At 46.1% G+C, this 18564-nt stretch overlaps 1 long non-coding RNA gene across 1 annotated transcript in view; it reads left to right on the top strand.

The window, feature by feature from the left end:
- Positions 1 to 13381: 13381 nt before the first annotated feature.
- LOC109311107 overlaps positions 13382 to 18564 on the top strand; it is a 12396-nt gene continuing 7213 nt past the window's right edge. The window contains exon 1 of the long non-coding RNA XR_002101420.1: positions 13382 to 13475. This is a non-coding gene — a long non-coding RNA (uncharacterized LOC109311107). The remainder of the gene's footprint in view (positions 13476 to 18564) is intronic.

Genomic DNA, 18564 nt, shown 5'->3' on the forward strand with positions numbered 1-18564 from the left:
CAACTAGAAAAGAGAGACTTTGCCCACCGACCTGGGTGCTAAGACCCACCAGGTGATTACTCTGATTATTCCTGATTAGCTATAGTATTTGAAATTGAGCAAGTTGACCAGACTAGAGACGGTTGTGATCTACAAGCTACAAATGAGCGCAATCATTACTATGACACAGTAGCTGGAGTATTTTTATTGTCACTTAAGATTATTACTATTATTATTATTAATATAATCATTACTGTAGACAGCTACTTGGACTACCTGAACCTTTGTAATTTTTCAGCATTTCAAAATCTTCCACAGTATAGGCCAGGACACTGGGCAAGTCAGCCCTAGAAGTAGGACACACACAGCATGCTTCACAGACCGTTCTTAACCTGACCAGAGACAAAAGCATTCTAATTATTGATAAATACTAGTATGTTAATATTAAAACAAAATATAAATATTGCATATTTAAACATATTATTTCATGTTCATGTTTAGTTGTTGCTATATTCACAACATATACCTATGTATGTCATGGTGGAGAGAGGGTTAATTTTTTAATGCACCATTTACTGCCATTATCAGCACTAATTATTACTAATTATCATGCTCATTCTCAATTTTTTCCAGTATTATAAATCTAAGCATAATACTTATTTAAGGCTTAGAGGAAGGCAGACAGGCAGGCAGGGATACCAGTAGCAATAGGCACCTGGCATTGAGACACTGCAAGCATTGCCAGTTGAGACAATGCAACTGTATAGAAGGAAGTGTAGTCAGGCGTCATTCTCATGATTTGTAAGTTGTCTGTGTGCTTTTCTGCAGCAGCTGTGGCTGTTGTCACTGGTGGAAATGGCAGCCAGCATAGCAATTGGAGCTGAAAATAGGGAAGGAAGGAATTGGGGCGGAATAGACAGAGCATAGGAATTTGCACTGGAAAATTACCATGAAATGCCTCCTGCCCAGACCTCATGTACACTATTCACCAGATAGCAAAGATAGCCTACAGTCTGTGAATGAAGCTGTAGCAAGGTGGGGCTGAGTGGGTGACCATTGTCCAGCCTGGAGGTGAAATGAACTGGAGCCACCCAGCAGGGGAGGTGGGGCATGGCGGGGTGGGAAGGGTGACTCATGCTGAGTCCTTCTGCCTCTGGTGTGCTGTTGTTTCTCACCCGCCTCAAATCTCTTTCATTAATACTGTGTACACTCCCCTCAACCACTGCTCCCACAATTTATAGACCTTGAGCAGGGCAGAAAAGACACCCCCGCCCTAGTTTGTGTGTAAAAAAACCACTCCAGACAGGCTAGCCCAGGGCTGGAAAAGAGCATGAAAACCCTGTCCAAAAAAGCATCAAAACACTGCAAAAAACGGTGGGGAAAGGCTTGGCAGGGGACAGCCCCTTTGGGTGGCTTTGCAAAGTGCATGGGCACATGGGTGATATGGGGGAAGGGAGCTGCAATTTTTGTGGTACCTAACTCCAATGCCAATGCCTAGGGATGCTGGCAAGCCAGACTTGTGAGCAGGTAAGGAGCAAGCCACTTTGGGTAGCCCTGCACAGACAAGGTCGCCCCCGCCCCCCCTCAATACCCAACATCCTGTTCAAAAGGCTCCCAGAAAAAGCAGCAGGCAGAAGTGCAGGAAAAGTCTTTGTAGGGGTCTTGCAAAATGTTTGGGTGATATGGGGAAAGGGAACTACAATGCTTGTGGTACCTAACCCTGATACCAATGTCCAGTGATGCTGGCAAGCCAGACTTGTAAGCAGATAAGGAGCCAGCCATTTTGGGTAGCTATGCATGGATGAATTCACCCCTGACCAACACCCTATGCAAAAGGCACCCATAAAAAGTGGAAGGCAGAAGTACAGGAAAAGACTTGGCAGGGGGCTTTACAAAGTGCATGGGTGATGAGGGGGAAGGGCACTGCAATGCTTGTGGTACCCCGACCCCAACACCACTGTTGCTCATGGTCTTCATCCACCACCAAAAGAGTATGGCGATCCACCTCCAGTGATACATGCATTTCTTCACCCCCCACCCCACACACAAACCCAACCCACATGAAGCCAAGCAGTGCCTGGCAGTGGCAAGATCAGGTGCAGCTAATTATAGTGCATCAGAGCAGCCTTGATGCCCAGCACACCTACTGCCTAGGAAATGACCTGCTCGGTAGCATGAAAGCAGAAAGTCTCTCACTGTGGGGTCTGCCCTGTTGTCCCCAGATCATGTGGGTGGCCCTCCTCTGGACCCTCTCAACATTGTCCACATCCCTTCTGAAGTGGGGTGCACAGAACTGGACACAGTACTCCAGCTGCGGCTTGACCAGTGTCGCATAAAGGGGGAGGATCACCTCCTTGGCCCTGCTTGAGATGCACCTGTGGATGCACTACAAGGTCCGGTTAGCCCTTCCAACTGTGACTTCGCATTGTCAGCCCTTTCTGCCTCCATGCTCTCAAGAAGGGAGTTTCCCATCTTATAAGTGTGCTGCTGGTTACTACTGCCTAAGTGCCACACCCTACACTTGTCATGATTGAAACGCATCCTGTTTTTGTTAGCCCACCCCTGTAACTTATCCAGGTCTTGCTGCAGTGTTTCGCTCCCTACTAGCATGCTCACCTCACCCCAAATTTTGATATCATCAGAGAATTTAAACAGGTTGCTTTTCACCCCGTTGTCCAAATCGCTGATAAAGAAATTGAACAGCACGGGCCCAAGGATCGAGCCCTGGGGGACTGCACTGCCCATTTCAAGAGGAAGTTGGATGGGCATCTGGCTGGGGTCATCTGAACCCCGCACCCTTTCCTGTCTATGCAGGGGGTCGGACTCAATGATCTGTTGAGGTCCCTTCCAACCCTAACATCTATGAATCTATGTGTATAGCACCTAATAAGCATGTGAGCCATCATTCACCAAGCTTCATGTTTATTAAATAATTGTATTACAATCTTGCCATGTGAAGAAATAATCTACCAATAATATATAATAATCTTAATCAATAACTATTTTACATTTGCATTAAGGTTTACTTGTCCTCTTGTACTTGTGCCTCCATGGCTTTCTAGAAATATCAATGGCCTTCATGACTTTTTAAGACTGACTGGGGGAAGGCACAGAGTGATCCAGATAGTTCCCAATGACACTCTGCTGCCAGAGCTCCTCAACTGTCTTGAGCAATTTGGGCAACTTGCTATGCTCTTCTCTGTCTGAACCTCTTGTACTTGTGGCATTTGGTATCTGGTACAAAGAAAAGCTATAAAACTCAGAAGCAAAAAAATTCAAGCCTATTCAGATATAGCAAAAAACATTTTTTCTTCAGTTTTGTGGAACAGCTTATCTGTTCAGAAGAAATTTACAAGAAGATTGATTACTTTTTTTTCTACTTTCAAAATGGTAACTGAATCTTGTGTCATTTCATATTGCCTTTGAATAGTCAACTCATTTTTTTTTTCCATGTGATACTTCTAGACATTGAGGGTGTTAGGAGAGGTAGCACCTCCAGAGAAAGTACATTGTACTCACCTGAGTGACTCTTCTTCTGTTAGTCCTCACCAGTATCTCACCCTCACCTGTGGTTCCAAGTAGCTGTCTGCATGCGACAGCTTCCACACCCTGGTAAACTGCCTTGATGGGTGGGCCAAACCAGGTGAGGGTACCCGGTCAGTCTCTAGACTTCTGGGGAGATAGGGAAATGCCTATCCCTGCATGCAAAGTCCGACTCCGGCTGACTGGGCAGAGGAGACCCTTATATGGTCCAATGTTCATGATGGTGGTACAGCAATGTGCCATGGATCATGCAAGGCAAGACAAGGCACAAAAGATGCCCTGGTCATCTGCTGCATTTGGGCCACTGTCTTGCCACAGGTTAACAATTGGCTTAGATGAGAGAGTGAGGCTGCACAACCCTTCCTCACTCAAATCCAAATCTCATGCAACTCAGATCCAGCACAAGCCCTGTTGTGACAGTTCCACAATGAAGCAGCAGGTGTGGACACATTGGAAGCTGTGGCTGCAAACCTGCACACAGGCAGGTCAGGGCTTTGGGTCTCTTTCTAGTGGACAGCAGCATTAGTAGAACTCAGCAGCCCCCTGAATGATTGAGCAGCCCTGTTCAGGACCACACTGCTCACCTCCTAGAATGGGGTGAGAAAAGGTGCCCCAAACATTGTCTGTTCACCTCACCATGGTTGGCAGGGGTCCCACTAAAGTGGTCAAAAAGGAAAGAAATCAGTCACCCTAAAGCCGGGTGTGTGGAACATTTATCAATAGTATGACAACAAAATCTTGTATTGATACTGCCAATGCAGAAAGAATGAGGGAGAGACTAGCATGCGCAGAACAGCTCCCGAATGGAAAATTCCACAGCATGCCCAGCATGGGCCCTCTGGGCGACCTCAGGAGCTGTTAATCAGCAATGACCTACTTTCCCCACTGGCACATGCTCAAACTGTGTCAGCTTCTGACTGAGAGCATGCTCAGTCAGAATCTGACATAAGGTAATCAGGCTAGAAATTTCTCTGTGGAGAGCGTTCTGATTGGCCACCAAAAAGTTTAGTGAGCCCCTCCCTCTGTGGGGAGATCTGCGTAGCTGGAGACAGAAGCTGATCTCTTTCAGGGACTGTCCTCCAGTTAGGCCCTTGGACCTATTGGTCTCCTCCCTCATCTGGTGTTCTGCATTATTCATTCTTTCTGTTACTGTATCAATCTGTTGGCTTACCTACCTTCGACTACAATTCCGGATCACCCTTTTAGACTCTGGCTACGACCTCGGCAAGTTGCCTCGGCTACCCAACCATTCTGTGGACTGGTGAACCTCAACGAGTTACAGTTTTGTTTCGTTATTTGTTCCTCCGCTAATAAACTGTTGACCATCCCTGGGACTTATCCAACAGGCAGCCGCACCTATTCCTGGGCTTCAGCACCAGGAGTAGAAAGCAAGGGCTTGTTGGTGAACCCCACGGGACAACAGGTCCCTCTGTTGTGCGTTGACATTGCTACTGTAACTGAAGAAGCTCCGTACCTGCGCTCTTCTAAGCATAAGTCAAGAAACCAATTTTGTTAAAAGAACCCCCAGCTTCCGTGTCACTCAGAACTCCACCGCCGCTAATCCCACCTGTTTTGTGTCCAATTGCCACCACCTGGCCGCACCACTGTGACCAAGACCGTGAGTGTGGCTCGCCAGCTCTGGACCCTTGACAAATGGAAACACCAACAGACCTGAAAGGAGAACAGCCTTCATTGGGACAGAACTGGGCAGATACAACATCCAAATTACTGCCGTCAGTGAAACTTGCCTACCCAACAAAGGGCAGCTCATAGAAGGAAAAGCTGGTTACACATTTTTCTGGAGTGGTCATGGCAGCAAAGCCCAATGCAAAGCAGGTGTTGGCTTTGCTATATAAAGCCTCAAGAAACTAACCTGCCTGCCTAAAGGATTGACTGATGGTGCTCAAGCTCCCCCTGCTCAGCAAAAAGTGTGCCACTACCATCAGTGCATAGGCCCCTACCATGACCAACTCTGATGACATGAAGAACCATTTCTATGATGACCTCCACTCTGTGATGGATGCTATACTGAAGTCTGACTGTCTCATCCTCCTTGGTGATTTCAGTGCCAGGATTGGCTCTGACTGCCAAGCATGAGATGCATCATCGGGAAGCACAGGATCAAAAGCTGCAATAGCAATGGTCTTCTCCTACTCCGACTATGTGCTGAACATGAGCTCCTGGTTATCAACACTGTGTTCCATCTCCCCAACTGGAAGCAGACATCTTGGATGCACCCTCACTCCAAGCATTGACATCTCAACACTGCAGGGCTGATATGTGACAGCACCAAGTTGTCTTTTGCGAACTATCTGAAAGATAAGCCTTACACTACACCACTCCATTCTAGCTCCATTGAAGCCAACCAGAAGTGGCTCCATGAAGCTATATATTGTAGCTCTTGAGGCTCTGGAACCAACTGTCTGCAGACACCAAGACTGGTTTGATGAAAGTGACAAGGAGCTACAACAGTTGCTGGAAGAGAAACAACATCTCCACAGAGCCTACCTCTATGATAAGTCCACATTAGCACAACATGCCTACAGCTCAATATGGAAGACCATTCAATGCAATCTGTGAGAGATGCAGGATACATGGTTGAAGAACAAAGCAGATGAGATCCAGCACTATGCTGACTGCAACAACATGAAGTTTTTTGACAGCCAAAAGCCTGTCTACAGTCTGAAGGTCCTTGGATCCTCCCCTCTGCTGTCTGCCAATGGGACCACACTGCTAACTGAGAAGTCTCAGATCCTTCAGAGATGGGCTGAACACTTCAGCGCTGTCCTCAATTGGACCTTCTCTATCAATATGGATGCCACCTCACTTGAATCTTTGCCTACAATCATGGAAGTCCAAAAGGTCATACAACAAATGTATGGTGGAAAAACTCCTTAGAGCCAATGCAATTTCAGCAGAGATCTACAAGTTAGGTGGTCACAGCCTCACGAAGAAACTAACCAATATCTTCTTCAGTCTGTGGGTGCAGGAGGTCGTTTCATAGTTGGTAGGGTCAGAAGAGACCTGAGCAGATCAAGTCTGACCCCCAAGTAGTCCCTCAAGAATTCAAGGATGCCTCCATTGTACAAGAGGAAGGGAAGTCACCAACTCTGTGACAACCACAGGGGCATCTCCCTCCTCTCAAAATGCCAGCAAGATCTCACAAGAGTCCTCTTCAACCAGCTGACCGACCATCTAAACGACCTACTGCCTGAGAGTTAATACAGCTTCAGAAAAGGACATGGAACCACTCGCCTGGTGTTTGTGGCCTGGAAGCTTCAAGAAAAGCGCCAGGAACATAAAATCAACCTTTTCCTCATGTTTGTGGACCTAACCAAAGCCTTTAACACTGTGGACCATGAAGGCCTCTGGGAAGTCATGAAGAAGCGTGGATGCCCCAGAAAATTCATCAGTATAATTTGGCAGTTCCACAATAGCATGATGGCACATGTTCTTGAGAATGATGAATGCTCTGACCCCTTTCTGGTCACAAATGGCATCAAGCAGGGCTGTGTGCTCACACCTACCCTCTTCAGCATGGTATTCTCAACCATGCTGCTGGATGCCTTCCAAAATGATGACCTTGGTATGGGTATCAAGTACCATGTCAACAGAGACATCTTCAACCTGTGCAGGTTCCAAGTGAGCTTTAAAGTCCAGACAGCCATTCTTTGTGACTTCCTCTGTACTGATGACTGTGCATTATGTGCAGGCTCACAGGCTGACATGCTATAGTCCAAAGTGATGTTTCAGCCTACACCTGGCAAACACCCCAGGAACCACACTGTCAGCGTGTCCCCTATCCTTGTGTTTCCCACCTGCCATGATTTGGATCTTAAAGAAATAAACATAGGGAGGAAGTGATTGTTACCCAAGGAAGTACCCGTAGGAAGTACCATGCTGGAATAACTTGGTTTTTTCCTTTAAGATTTTATCCAGTGGCTTGCAAGTTTAAGAGGAAATTCTCCTTTAAGGGAGGAGGTGAATCACAGTCTGAAAGTTTAATCCTGAATCCCAGCTGGGTCGCTCTCTGTTCTCAGCAGAGGACCTCTGGCCCCTTACTTGTAGCAGTAAGTGCGACAGTGTGCTTACTTGCTTGTGTCGGCACTGAAGAATCAAGGTCCACAGGGTCTCTTCTCCAACCTCTGCCCAGCGAAGGGAGTCTCCAGGCTTCTCTGTCTTTCCTGAGTCCTAGCCCGCTTCCTCCCCAGTAATTGAAAGAAAGTAAAAAAAGAAAGGTTTCCTTTTGTTCAATTCCAGACGCTAATTGACCAATTAGCGGCTTGTTACACACACGCCCCTTATCTTCTTTTGTAGTGCGGATTCAGCATGCAGGCTCTGCGGCTGTCCCCTGGTCAGGGCTTGCTTGCTCGGTCCTCGGTATCTCTTTTCCCTCGGGGTCCTGGAGTCACCCGGACTCTTCAGGGGTCTGGGTGGGGGTAATCCATCCCACTGCCCATCTGACTCAACGTCATCCCCGATCCTGAATGCCGGCTGCAGCCCCAGGCCGCGGCATGGCCCCCCTTCTCCCTGCACTCACCGCTGCTCTGGTAGAGTCAAGGTAAGATAAGGCGAAGTCTGGGTTCTGCGATCCCTCTGATCCTGTGCCGGGGTCTCCCTTCCCAGATCCTTCTCTCTGGGGGGGGGAATCTCTCTCACAGCTCCTCCTTTCTCACACTCTAGGATGCCCAAAGACACCTTTCCTCTTCTTCCTCTCTTTTTTATCCTCCGGGGTTTAGCCACCATTGGCTCCTTAGGGCCAGGGGCCCGTCCTCCTCATGGTGTAATTATTCCCAGCTGCCCCTCTTTTCCTTAATAACAGGGTCTCAGTGAGAACCCTGTTACACACACATCTCAGTTAAAGGCCAACAACCGTCAATGCTAAACAAGTTTGCTTATCTAGGCAGCATGCTCTCCTGTGCTGCCCACATCAATGACTAAGTACACATGAGGCTAGCAAAGCCAGCATGGACTTTGGCAGACTCCATAAGTTGGTCTGGGACTGCAGAGGCATTGGAATGTCAATAAAACTGAAGTTTTACAAAGCCATCATTCTCCCAAACCTCCTTTATGCTTGTGAACTGTCTACCAATATAACATGAACTGAATTAATGCAGCTGATGTTAACATAGAGTGTAACAGTAATGAAATGTAACCATGTAAGTTTTGTCCTGTAAGTAACTTGAAAACTCCTTTTTTGTACTCTTTTGCTTGACATAAGTGAATGAATTCTGTATGCCCTTTTTGAATGAGTGGATGTGAAAGGGTGAGTGGTGAGAGAATGGCATAGAGAGGAGAGAAGATTTAACTGTTTATATAAGCAACAAGGCATGAAATGTAAGTTACTAGTCAGTAAACTAATTAATGAAGGACTGAAGAATCCCTTTCATCCCTAAGACACAACAGGAAATAACGAGGAGGAGAGAGGCACACATCTTTCCAGATGGGCAACAAGAACACTCCAAGGCTGAAATACCAACTTTAATGGCCAAACTGACCTTGGGCTGAGATAAATTGAAGATGAATGAAGACCAACTGCAAAAACAGAAGCTGGGTATGGAAAGCCTCCAAAGTGCTGAAAAAAAGGATGCCAACCCCTATAAAAGAAGACTTAAAAAATGCCAAGTTGGGTGAGTCTCTCAACCGCTATTTCATCAGAGCACAGACTCATCTGTTTCACCCTGCTCCAAGATGTTATCTGCAGGATCTTTGTCTCATAATAACCACCCTACCTGCTATCTGCATCTTCTCTCAATAAGGTCTGGGCTGGCCACCCAGTGCTATTATTGAACAACTGCTGCTGGTAACTATAATGAATGGAATGGTTGTTTTGTATATGTGTGTGCCTGTATGTAAGTTTTGACCATGATGATTTGTGTGTGTTTATATGAGTGATGTGTCTGAACCTCTATGTCTAATTCATATAATCAATGAAACACGGCATTTTGCCTTATCTCTCTTTATAAGGTCTCACTCATGATTTGAGCAATTAACAATTTAAAATAACACCAGCATCATGCCAAGAAACTAAAACACTTCCACCTGTGCTGCCTGCAAATGACACTAAAGTTCAAGTGGCAGAACAAGATTCTGGACACTGAGGTGCTCAGAAGATCAGCTCTCCCCAGTATTGACACCCTACCGAAACTGGAGCAGCTAAGATGGACCAGCCACCTTTCAAAAATGCCTGCCACTCGCCTGCTAAAGAAAATCTTCTACGGCTAACTGTCAAATGGAGTACACTTTTGCAACACACCAAATAAGCTGTACAAGGACAGTAAAGATGTCCCTAAACAATTTTGGCATTGACCCTGAGTTGTGGGAGCAAATTGCTCATGACCGTACATCCTGGAGTTTATTGGTCCAGACTCACTTTGTGCAGTGGTGCAGTCCTCATCGCTCTTCTGACACTGCTGTAGCAGATTGTTCAGGGCAAATATTGGGCTTATAAATCACCTGTGTACCCATGCAACCTGGACTCCAACCCCCTCCTCTCTCTTCTTTCTACTTTTCCCTCTCTTTCCCCCTTTCTCTTTTCTCTCTCCCTTTTTCTTTCCTGCTTCCTTTTTCTCTTCTCCCCCTCCCCCTGCTCCCTCCACTAGGTGAGGTCATCTTTGCTTGGTCATCTTCAACTTCACTCACTGTTGTCTAGAATAACACTTCTAGACAACAGAAATTAATTACATTTCTTCCCTCACTACTACACTAGAGTTCCCATGGAGGAAACTACATATGGCACATGTTTGCCTCAGCCTTTTCAAATGACTAAGTTCATAGTCATGTATAGCTAATGTGAGGAGAACAGAAGAAAAACAATCAGTATAGAGAGTGTTTAAAGCAAACCAAAACTTACCTCTTATGTACAGAGAAAAACAATTTTAACAATTTGGAATCTTTTTTCCCACAAGGCTCTAGCAGTCTGTTCACTAAAATCCTGCCCTCAGATACAGTTCTCTTATCCATTTGCTTTATTCTCTATAGAACCACTTAAAGCAAGTGAACATGGACCAGAGTGGAAAAGCAATTCAAGTTGAGAACATTAAACTTCACTGGAGTTGTTGTGGAGAAAAAATGGGGGTGGAGAGGGATTTGGGGATGTCAAAATGTTCAAATCTTCATACAGTTAAGACTTGAAACCTTTCATTTTACACCTACAAGCCTGAGCACATGGGAACAGAAAGAAGAATTATAGGCTCTAAACTAATGCTTTCCCCTTTTTAAGAGACTGATTCACCACTGACAAAAATAAATCTATTCTTTTTTCTCTATGTTTCTGCACAGGTTGATTTTATTTCTGAAATTGTTTTTTATTATTTAATTATTTTTACAAAAATGCCACATTTTTGTCAAGATGTTTAATCCCTCTTACTTTATTCAGTTAATCATTCTTTAAAGTTGAAAGGGGAAAAAATGAACTTACATGTCATTTGGAGTTTCAGGCCTGTACTACAGCAAATAGGTATGGGAAGATAAAGTGATCACAGAGACATTATGAAAGCAGCCCCTGTAACTATGCTGTTGTATGTAGTGTGGTAGCATTACAGCCATAAGTGGCACAAGCCTAGCTGTGTGGCCTGTGGTGCTATAAACACATCTGCAGTGCCACATACCACACAGCCCAGTGTTCTTCACACTGTAAGCATGTGCCGCCCATGTGTGCACAGCTCTAGGTATCCAGAGGTCAAAAAACTCACAGAAAGAAAGAATGAAGCAGGCAGTGCATACTGTTGAAAAGCAGAGCCAGGCCTTCCGGAGCTGCACTGCAGCTGAGGCTGCTGGCCAGGCTCCACCTGGCAGGATTCCTGTGCCTACAGCCCTGGGAAGCCCCCAGGACCCCAGGTAAGTCTGCTGGGACTAGCACAGTGATGGCCTCATCCTCCCCTACTGCTCCTGGGGTAACTTGCTGCACACCAAAGCACATGTGGAATGGGTGTTCCCCAGGGACATAGAGCTGCAGCACAAGGTGTGCCACTGCCACTTCTCCCCAGGAAACCAAACATACGCGTTCATCTGGACATTGCCAAGAAGTTCAAATTTAGCTATAGATCTGTCTTAGTAAGCAAAGTAACATGGTCCAAAATGTCTTGCTGCCTTCCAATCAGTCTACCAAGAACTGAATTAATCAGGTTTAGGCAAAGAGAACAGAAAAGAATCCCAGGAGCAGCCAGAACACTGATTCTAGAAGTTATAAAATCAGCAGTGACATTAACAACATTTTAGACACACTGGGCCTGTCTACATGAGATGCTTTACTGCACAATAGACTAACCTACTATGCAGTAAAGTATCACCATTTGCATGTGCACAGCTTTTACTGAAAATTAGTAAATTAGTCTACTCCAGGGTTAGCTAGTACCTGTAGATACAGGTACAAGATTAACCATTCAGTAGCTGCTGTGAAGTAGCACATATATAGACACTGACCAGGAGCCAGTTTGCTCCCAGTCAGCTGCATCAGCCTAGGCCCAGCCTCCTGCCTGGGGCAGAGGCACATGGCTGGGAGTATCTTCCACCACATGAGAGGGATGCCTCAATAGCTTGCCCATGCTAGCCTCCAGACACCTGGCCAGACCCCTGAGACCAACTCCAGCCTCCAGCTGCCTGGTCCCTGGGCACCGTGCCTCTGTGAACATAGGCTGGCCGCACCAGCACTACAGACCCCAGATATGGCCTTCTGCCTGGCCCCAGGCACTGCTTCTCTGCTTCAGTTATGTGGCAAGCCCCAATGGCACCTGCAGTCCCTGCGTGAGCCCCGAAGGCCCCTAGCAGCACCTGGGATGGCAGCATCCCTAACTTTGGAGACATCATCCTGGGGCCCCAACTTGAAAGAACAAGAGACTGATGACCTTATATCAGTCTGGGCCAAGGCAGACATGTAGCGGCAGTCTGACTGAGGCACTCAGGCAAATATGCAAATCTATGAGGCCATGGCAGCCCACATGGAGGAGTACAGCCACAAGCAACCTGGGCAGCAGCGTCACATCAAGATCAAGGACCTGTGGGCCCAATGGGTCCACATCACAGAGCCTAAAAAATGGCCTGGGGCTGCCCACAGTACCATGCCTTTCATGTGGCAGATGGACTGCATCCTAGCCATGCAGGACCCTGGCAAGGGCTGCCATGTCTACTCTAGCACAGGTGGGCTGCCAGAGCTAGCACTGTGGGGCAATGTAGAGGAGGACTTTCTGGGGGAGGGCTCCTTAGACGACTGGTGGAAGGACCCAGTACCCTTCCTGCCCTCAGCCTCAGCTGGCAGTGCAGGCATTCTGAACTGACACCTGCACCACCATTTCCAGCTGCACACCCCAAGTGAGGAGACCAGGCCAGGGATGGTCCCTGTGACAAGAAGCTACAGCTCCCCCCTGGAGGAGGCCATTGTCCAGGCAGCCAGGTGCCATGCCACCATACCCCAGGACACTGCTGGACAACCTCGCCACCACCAGGGACAGAGTTGGAATGCCAGAACTACCTAATACACTTATGTGGTAAGCCCTACACAGGGCAGAGGGCCAGCAGAGAAAGGAGTTCCACAGCCACCCATACCTATGCCAGCTCACCTGCCTGCCCCCAGACAGCATGCCTGCAAGTGAGGGAGAAGCACCATCCACCAGCAGAATACACCTAAAAGGTCACCACCACCATCATCCATTGCCCTCATCATGTGCCACGTCTGCCAGCAGTGCATATGGGACCACACCCTCCTGCTGGACTGTCTGGTGACAATGGCAGAGTAGCAGCTTGTGGACTCGTGGGCCTAGTGACCCTCAGACCTGGAGTGGGAGAGAGACCAGGAGGACCACACCTTTTGAGACAGACTCCTCACTCTTTGAGAGAAAGACACTGCTTTGCTCAAGAGGATGCTCCAGGCCCAGGATTATCAGGATGCTATGGTGGCCTGGGCAGTGAAGGCAATGGAGGAGGACCACTGGGTGCTGAACACCATCCTGGCCCTGGTAATCACATTCATGCTCACAAGGATCCACCCCCATGGCCCAGCCCCAGCCCTGGCTCTGCCTGCCCCTTCTCAGATGTTTGTGGCCCAGCACCAAATCCCCCCGTGGGCTTTGAATGAGGCCCAGGACCACCTGCTGTGGCCAGAGTCCCCTCCCCCTGCTCTTGAACTGTGTCCTCTGTCAGTTTGCCTCGCCCCTCCTGGGCTGCTGCCCACCTGGCCACCATATGACCCCTAAGTGGAAGCTGCCTACAGCTGGGCCAGCTCCACTCACATGGCCTGCTAGCCCCAGCCCCATGGGGGAAGAGCGAGAGAAGACCAGACAGCACTCTCCCTCACCTGCAGGCAAACCTCTAGCCCTCTGGCTTCACTGTGGCATCCATAATCATGGTGGTGTCATCAGAAGCCAGGGTTCTGGGTGCCTCTCCCCAGGATCCATGCCATAGTTGTCTCCACCCCATTGTTGGCCCCTTACTGGTCAGAAAACACCTTGTATATAGTTCTCATTAGACTGTTCTCAGTGGTAGCAGGTGACAGAACAAGGAGTAATGGTCTCAAGTTGCAGAAAAAGGAAGTTTAGGTTGGATATTGGAAAATCTTTCTCAGTAGGAGTAGTGGTGAAGCACTAGAAGGGGTTACATACAGAGGTGGTGGAATCTCCATCCTTGGAGGCTTTTATGGCCTGGCTTGACAAATTCCTGGTTACAGTGATTTAGTTATGGATGGTCCTGCTTTGAACAGAGGTTTGGACTAGATGACCTCCTGAGGTCTCTTCCAACCCTAATTTTCTATGATTCTACAGTTGCTTAGGCAGCAGAACCTTTATTGTTGGTGCATGTTGGAGTTAGGGAGGAGTGGGTTGCTGGGAAGGAGGGAGGGAGGAAGAGAGTGTCCTGTTGAGGGAAGAGGGAGTCTTATTGGGGAGGGAGGGGGGGTCTGTTATTGTATTGTGGAGGGAAATTAAGTTTGCTGTTTGTTGCAAACTGGACATAGTGAGCATGGTCTTGGGATTGCCCTGTGGGCCTGGAGTCCATGGGTGACCACCCACACACCCTACTATGGGAGGTGAAGGAGGAGGTGGTCTGTAAGTATCTCATTGACAGAGTGTTCTGTTCACCACTGATGGGGGTGAGGGCAGGGAGTGTCCATGATACATTAGCCACAGGCTCCCAGGACAGAATCCCCTGCCAGCCTGAGCCTTCCCCCAGAGCTTCCTGTTAGCCAAGGACTGGCCCTAGAGCCCCCTACTAACCTGAGGCTGCCCCCTGAGCCCCCCACCAGACTGAATCTGCCCCAGAGGCCCCAGTACCTGGGCAGCTGCAGCTGGAACATGAAACCCCCCTGCATTGTGCAGTGGGACAGAGCAGGGCAGGATCAAACCTGGATCTTTCTACTTCCATAAGGAGCAAATCTGTACATGTTTAGACATATTCCTGGGGAATGCTTACTGTGCCTTATTTTACTGCATAGTAAGTCTAAGTTGCATCAATAGCATGTATAAATGCCACCACTGGAAGGCAGATCAGAGAGGACTTAACTGGTTAGAGTAGTCCTAACTAGAATTATCCTTTAGTGTATAGCAGTTGGAACTTTACAACAAGAAATGAAGGAAAATTTTCTTCGTGCATCCACATTAGTCACCCTCATCTGTCCTATACTATGGAAATCTCATGTGACCAGTAACAATGCTGCCATAGGGATAAATGTAATTAATGAAAACTTTTAAACTTTTAAAAAAAGTGTTATACTTAACATGAGATTATTCAAATTGAATATCATTTTAAGGTGTTAGAATGATATAAAAATTGGTGGTTGTCTTGATACTGACTATGTAGTTACCTGTATTTATCTTTTGTAAACATAATATTGCACCAAACAGTACATTGCTTAGTTTGAAACTTTAAAGTGCCAGTTGTCCAAATTGTTAGTAGGACCTCAGACTAGAAACATAACTTAAGTATGAGTAACAAAACCTGGGAGTTTTTGAAGGTATCTCATGGAAAGCCATAAAAGTCACCATTCCACAAACATGATAAAAGTTACACTGTGCAAGGCAGCCATCTTGATAAAGAGAGATATGCAAGTAGAATAAATGCATAAATAAATAATGGCTATACAAAGGATGAGGAAAAGGTGACAAAAACAAGTTACTAGTTAAAATATGTGTGTAACTGATAAAGAAAGTCAGTAAAGGTTGTTAGCCACTTTAGTATAAAGTCAGGCAGAAGGTGAGTTATATGTATGCTTTATAGATTAATTGAATCAGAGGTGTATAAGCTTTCATGTGCAACAGCTTGTTTCATCAGATGCTATAGCATGCAGAGAGTAGGCTATTGAATAGAGCTTTATTTTAAAATACAGAGAAAGGGGGAAGCATTGAGAGAGGCGGAGAGTGGGTTTGAGAGAGCAATAATACACTAAACCTAGAGGGGCATAAAAAATAGCCCATCTGTACTTAATCCCGTCTGTGGATGGTTTCTTGTTCTATAATTTCACATTCAAGTCAATTTTTAAGAAATCCATAGTTTAAAAGCATTTTTTATGAGGTCAACAATGGAATGTCCAAGAAAGTTGAAGTGTTTCATCACAGTTTTTTTTTTGTGAAGGAGTAAGGGGGTACTCAGAGACCCCAGCTGCTGCTGCCTTTGCAGCAACGAGGTGGGGGTAGAGCAGCAGCCATGTGGGAATTGTAAATTAACTCCAAATAAGATATATACTGTGATTTATCTTTTAGGATAATTTTTTCCCCCATTTGGCTGCATGTTGGACTGCCCTTATATAGACAGCAAAACTTTAAATAATAATGTAGGGGGAAAAAACAGAAAAATATTCATTAGCTATTTCTGTTCTGTATTTGGAACGTGGCAGGAAAATGCATCCATGCAATCTAAAGCTGTTAAAAATTAATCCCAGGTGAATTAATGGAACAATTAATTTGGAAGTCAATGAAGAAAAAATAGCAAAGGCAGGTAGGTCTTGTCAAGAAATCAGGAAAGGTGTTGACATTTTTGCAGTGTGGTGGGGGGGGGGTTTGAGAGGATTGCAGGTTTGTGTTCATATGTTGTACATATTGTCGAGACATTAGATTTAGATTGCATGGAATTATGATTAAAAATCTTTCATTAGCATTAATGACACACTTATTCATTGGATTACCAAATGGCTGATTGTTAGATCACAAAGTATAATTGCCAATGAGAAGGTAGCTGTACACAGGGCAGTTTCTACTGGTGGCTCCAGATATTTAATAGAGCACTGAATATTTAATGTTTTCTATGATATAGAATCTTTAGTAAAATATGCTGGTGAAACAAAACTTTGCAAGATGGGAAAAAAGACTTTGACTAATTACTTATACCAATGGATCTGGATCACTTGATGAAATGGTCACAGTTCAAAAAAAGGCATTTTAATATATCCAAATGTGAGCTAATTATCTGGGAATGAAAAGAACACTTGCTTATAGAATCAGAGACCGTTTTGGAAAACAGTGATTTGGAGAAGGATTAATTGCTGTCAGTAGCAATCTCTTGATTTGAGGGTAATCTCTACCATGGCTCATTGATGAGGATTTATAGGTTATACCAAATAACTGCATCATTTGCAGTGTTGTGGCAAAAAGGCTAGTGTTATCCTTGAATGCCTAAAAATGGGTGTGAAAAACAAAAGTAGGAAGGTGATCTTGCCCTTATACATTATTGACAATAATATTGTAGTTATTTCTAGTGTCCATACTTCAAGCATATGGAAATACGCAGTCAGGGGAGACTACAAAAATGTTATTGAGTTTGTCTTCTGATGTACAGATTAAGGGTAATTTATTTATCTTATTGAAAGGGGGACTTGATCACTGTACATAGATACTACATGTGGAAAAGATGCTTGAAAGTGTGAAGCTTTTCAAGCCTGCTGACAGATGTAAGAAAACTGAAACGTGGAGATAGGAAATTATTTATTGTCTAGAAGAACATTTTTGCCTTGTTTTTAAAGTGTGATAGTAGCATTGTGAAATCTTGCCCATGCTTTGCTGGTATATTTTTCACTCATGCTCAGGATCACCCGATTCAAGTTCAGGTTGGACAGGAATGTGCATGGGGGTAGGTGTGTGTGTATGTGTGGGAAAGAGGCAAAGGCATTGTATTGCTGTGCATTATGGAGCAAGATTTGCTTGGTTAGATCATTAAGGCCCCCTTTACATGTTCAGGTAAAGGCATGATGGTAATGTTCAATCCATACACTCATACCTCCTGCTACACATGCATGGGATGCCCCTGTGGTTGGAAGATCACATGAACTGAGGTCTCCTAGACACTAGGGATGAGCCACACTAGAAGTCCTGTCAGCTAGGAGTTCTCAGGCTCAGGGGTGCACATATGCCTCCCCAGCTGAGAGCTATGATCACCTGACAGGGATCCCAGCCGCAAGGCCACACTTTCAATTAATTGTTCTCACCTGTCAGCTCCATGTTCTTGGGGAACCCTGACACAGGGCACAGACTGTCTGACTCACAAAGAATCCCCCCCACCTAAACAGAAACTGATTAAGATGCAGTGAGAGACACACCTACAGCCCTCCAGATAAGGGTGACAAAAGTGAAACAACTGCCCTAGGTCTCATTTGCATCTGAGATGGGACCAGATGACCATTCATTTACATGAGAGATGAAGAACAGAAAGCCTGAAGCAGAGACTGCAGTGAATTCTGGGATCAGCGAAGCAGGGGAGCACTGCATGATGGAGATTCTGTGCTCCAAATGCTAATCAACCCTCACACCCAGCTCAGCATTTATCAGACCAGTTCTAATCTGGATTTACAAAGGACTTTTCCTCCCCCAACACACACACACACCTCTAAGCAAAAGTGAGTTTACTAGGTATCTCGGGCCGTACATTCTCCGGTCCCACTATGGGAGGCCTATGTAAACTTAATTGGCTAAAACTCGGTTGCAGGGTTAAGGAATGCTGAGGCAGCAGACTGAGTCCAAGGGGGTATGGATAACATTTGAACAATGGTACAGGGTTCATCACAGCGTCCAGCCTGTTGGAGCCCTGACCACAAGTGTTGTCATACTTTTCCCGAGACGACTGGTG

The sequence above is a fragment of the Crocodylus porosus genome, unplaced genomic scaffold (genome assembly GCF_001723895.1).
Source record: "Crocodylus porosus isolate Cpor-Errol unplaced genomic scaffold, CroPor_comp1, whole genome shotgun sequence".
NCBI lineage: Eukaryota > Metazoa > Chordata > Crocodylia > Crocodylidae > Crocodylus > Crocodylus porosus.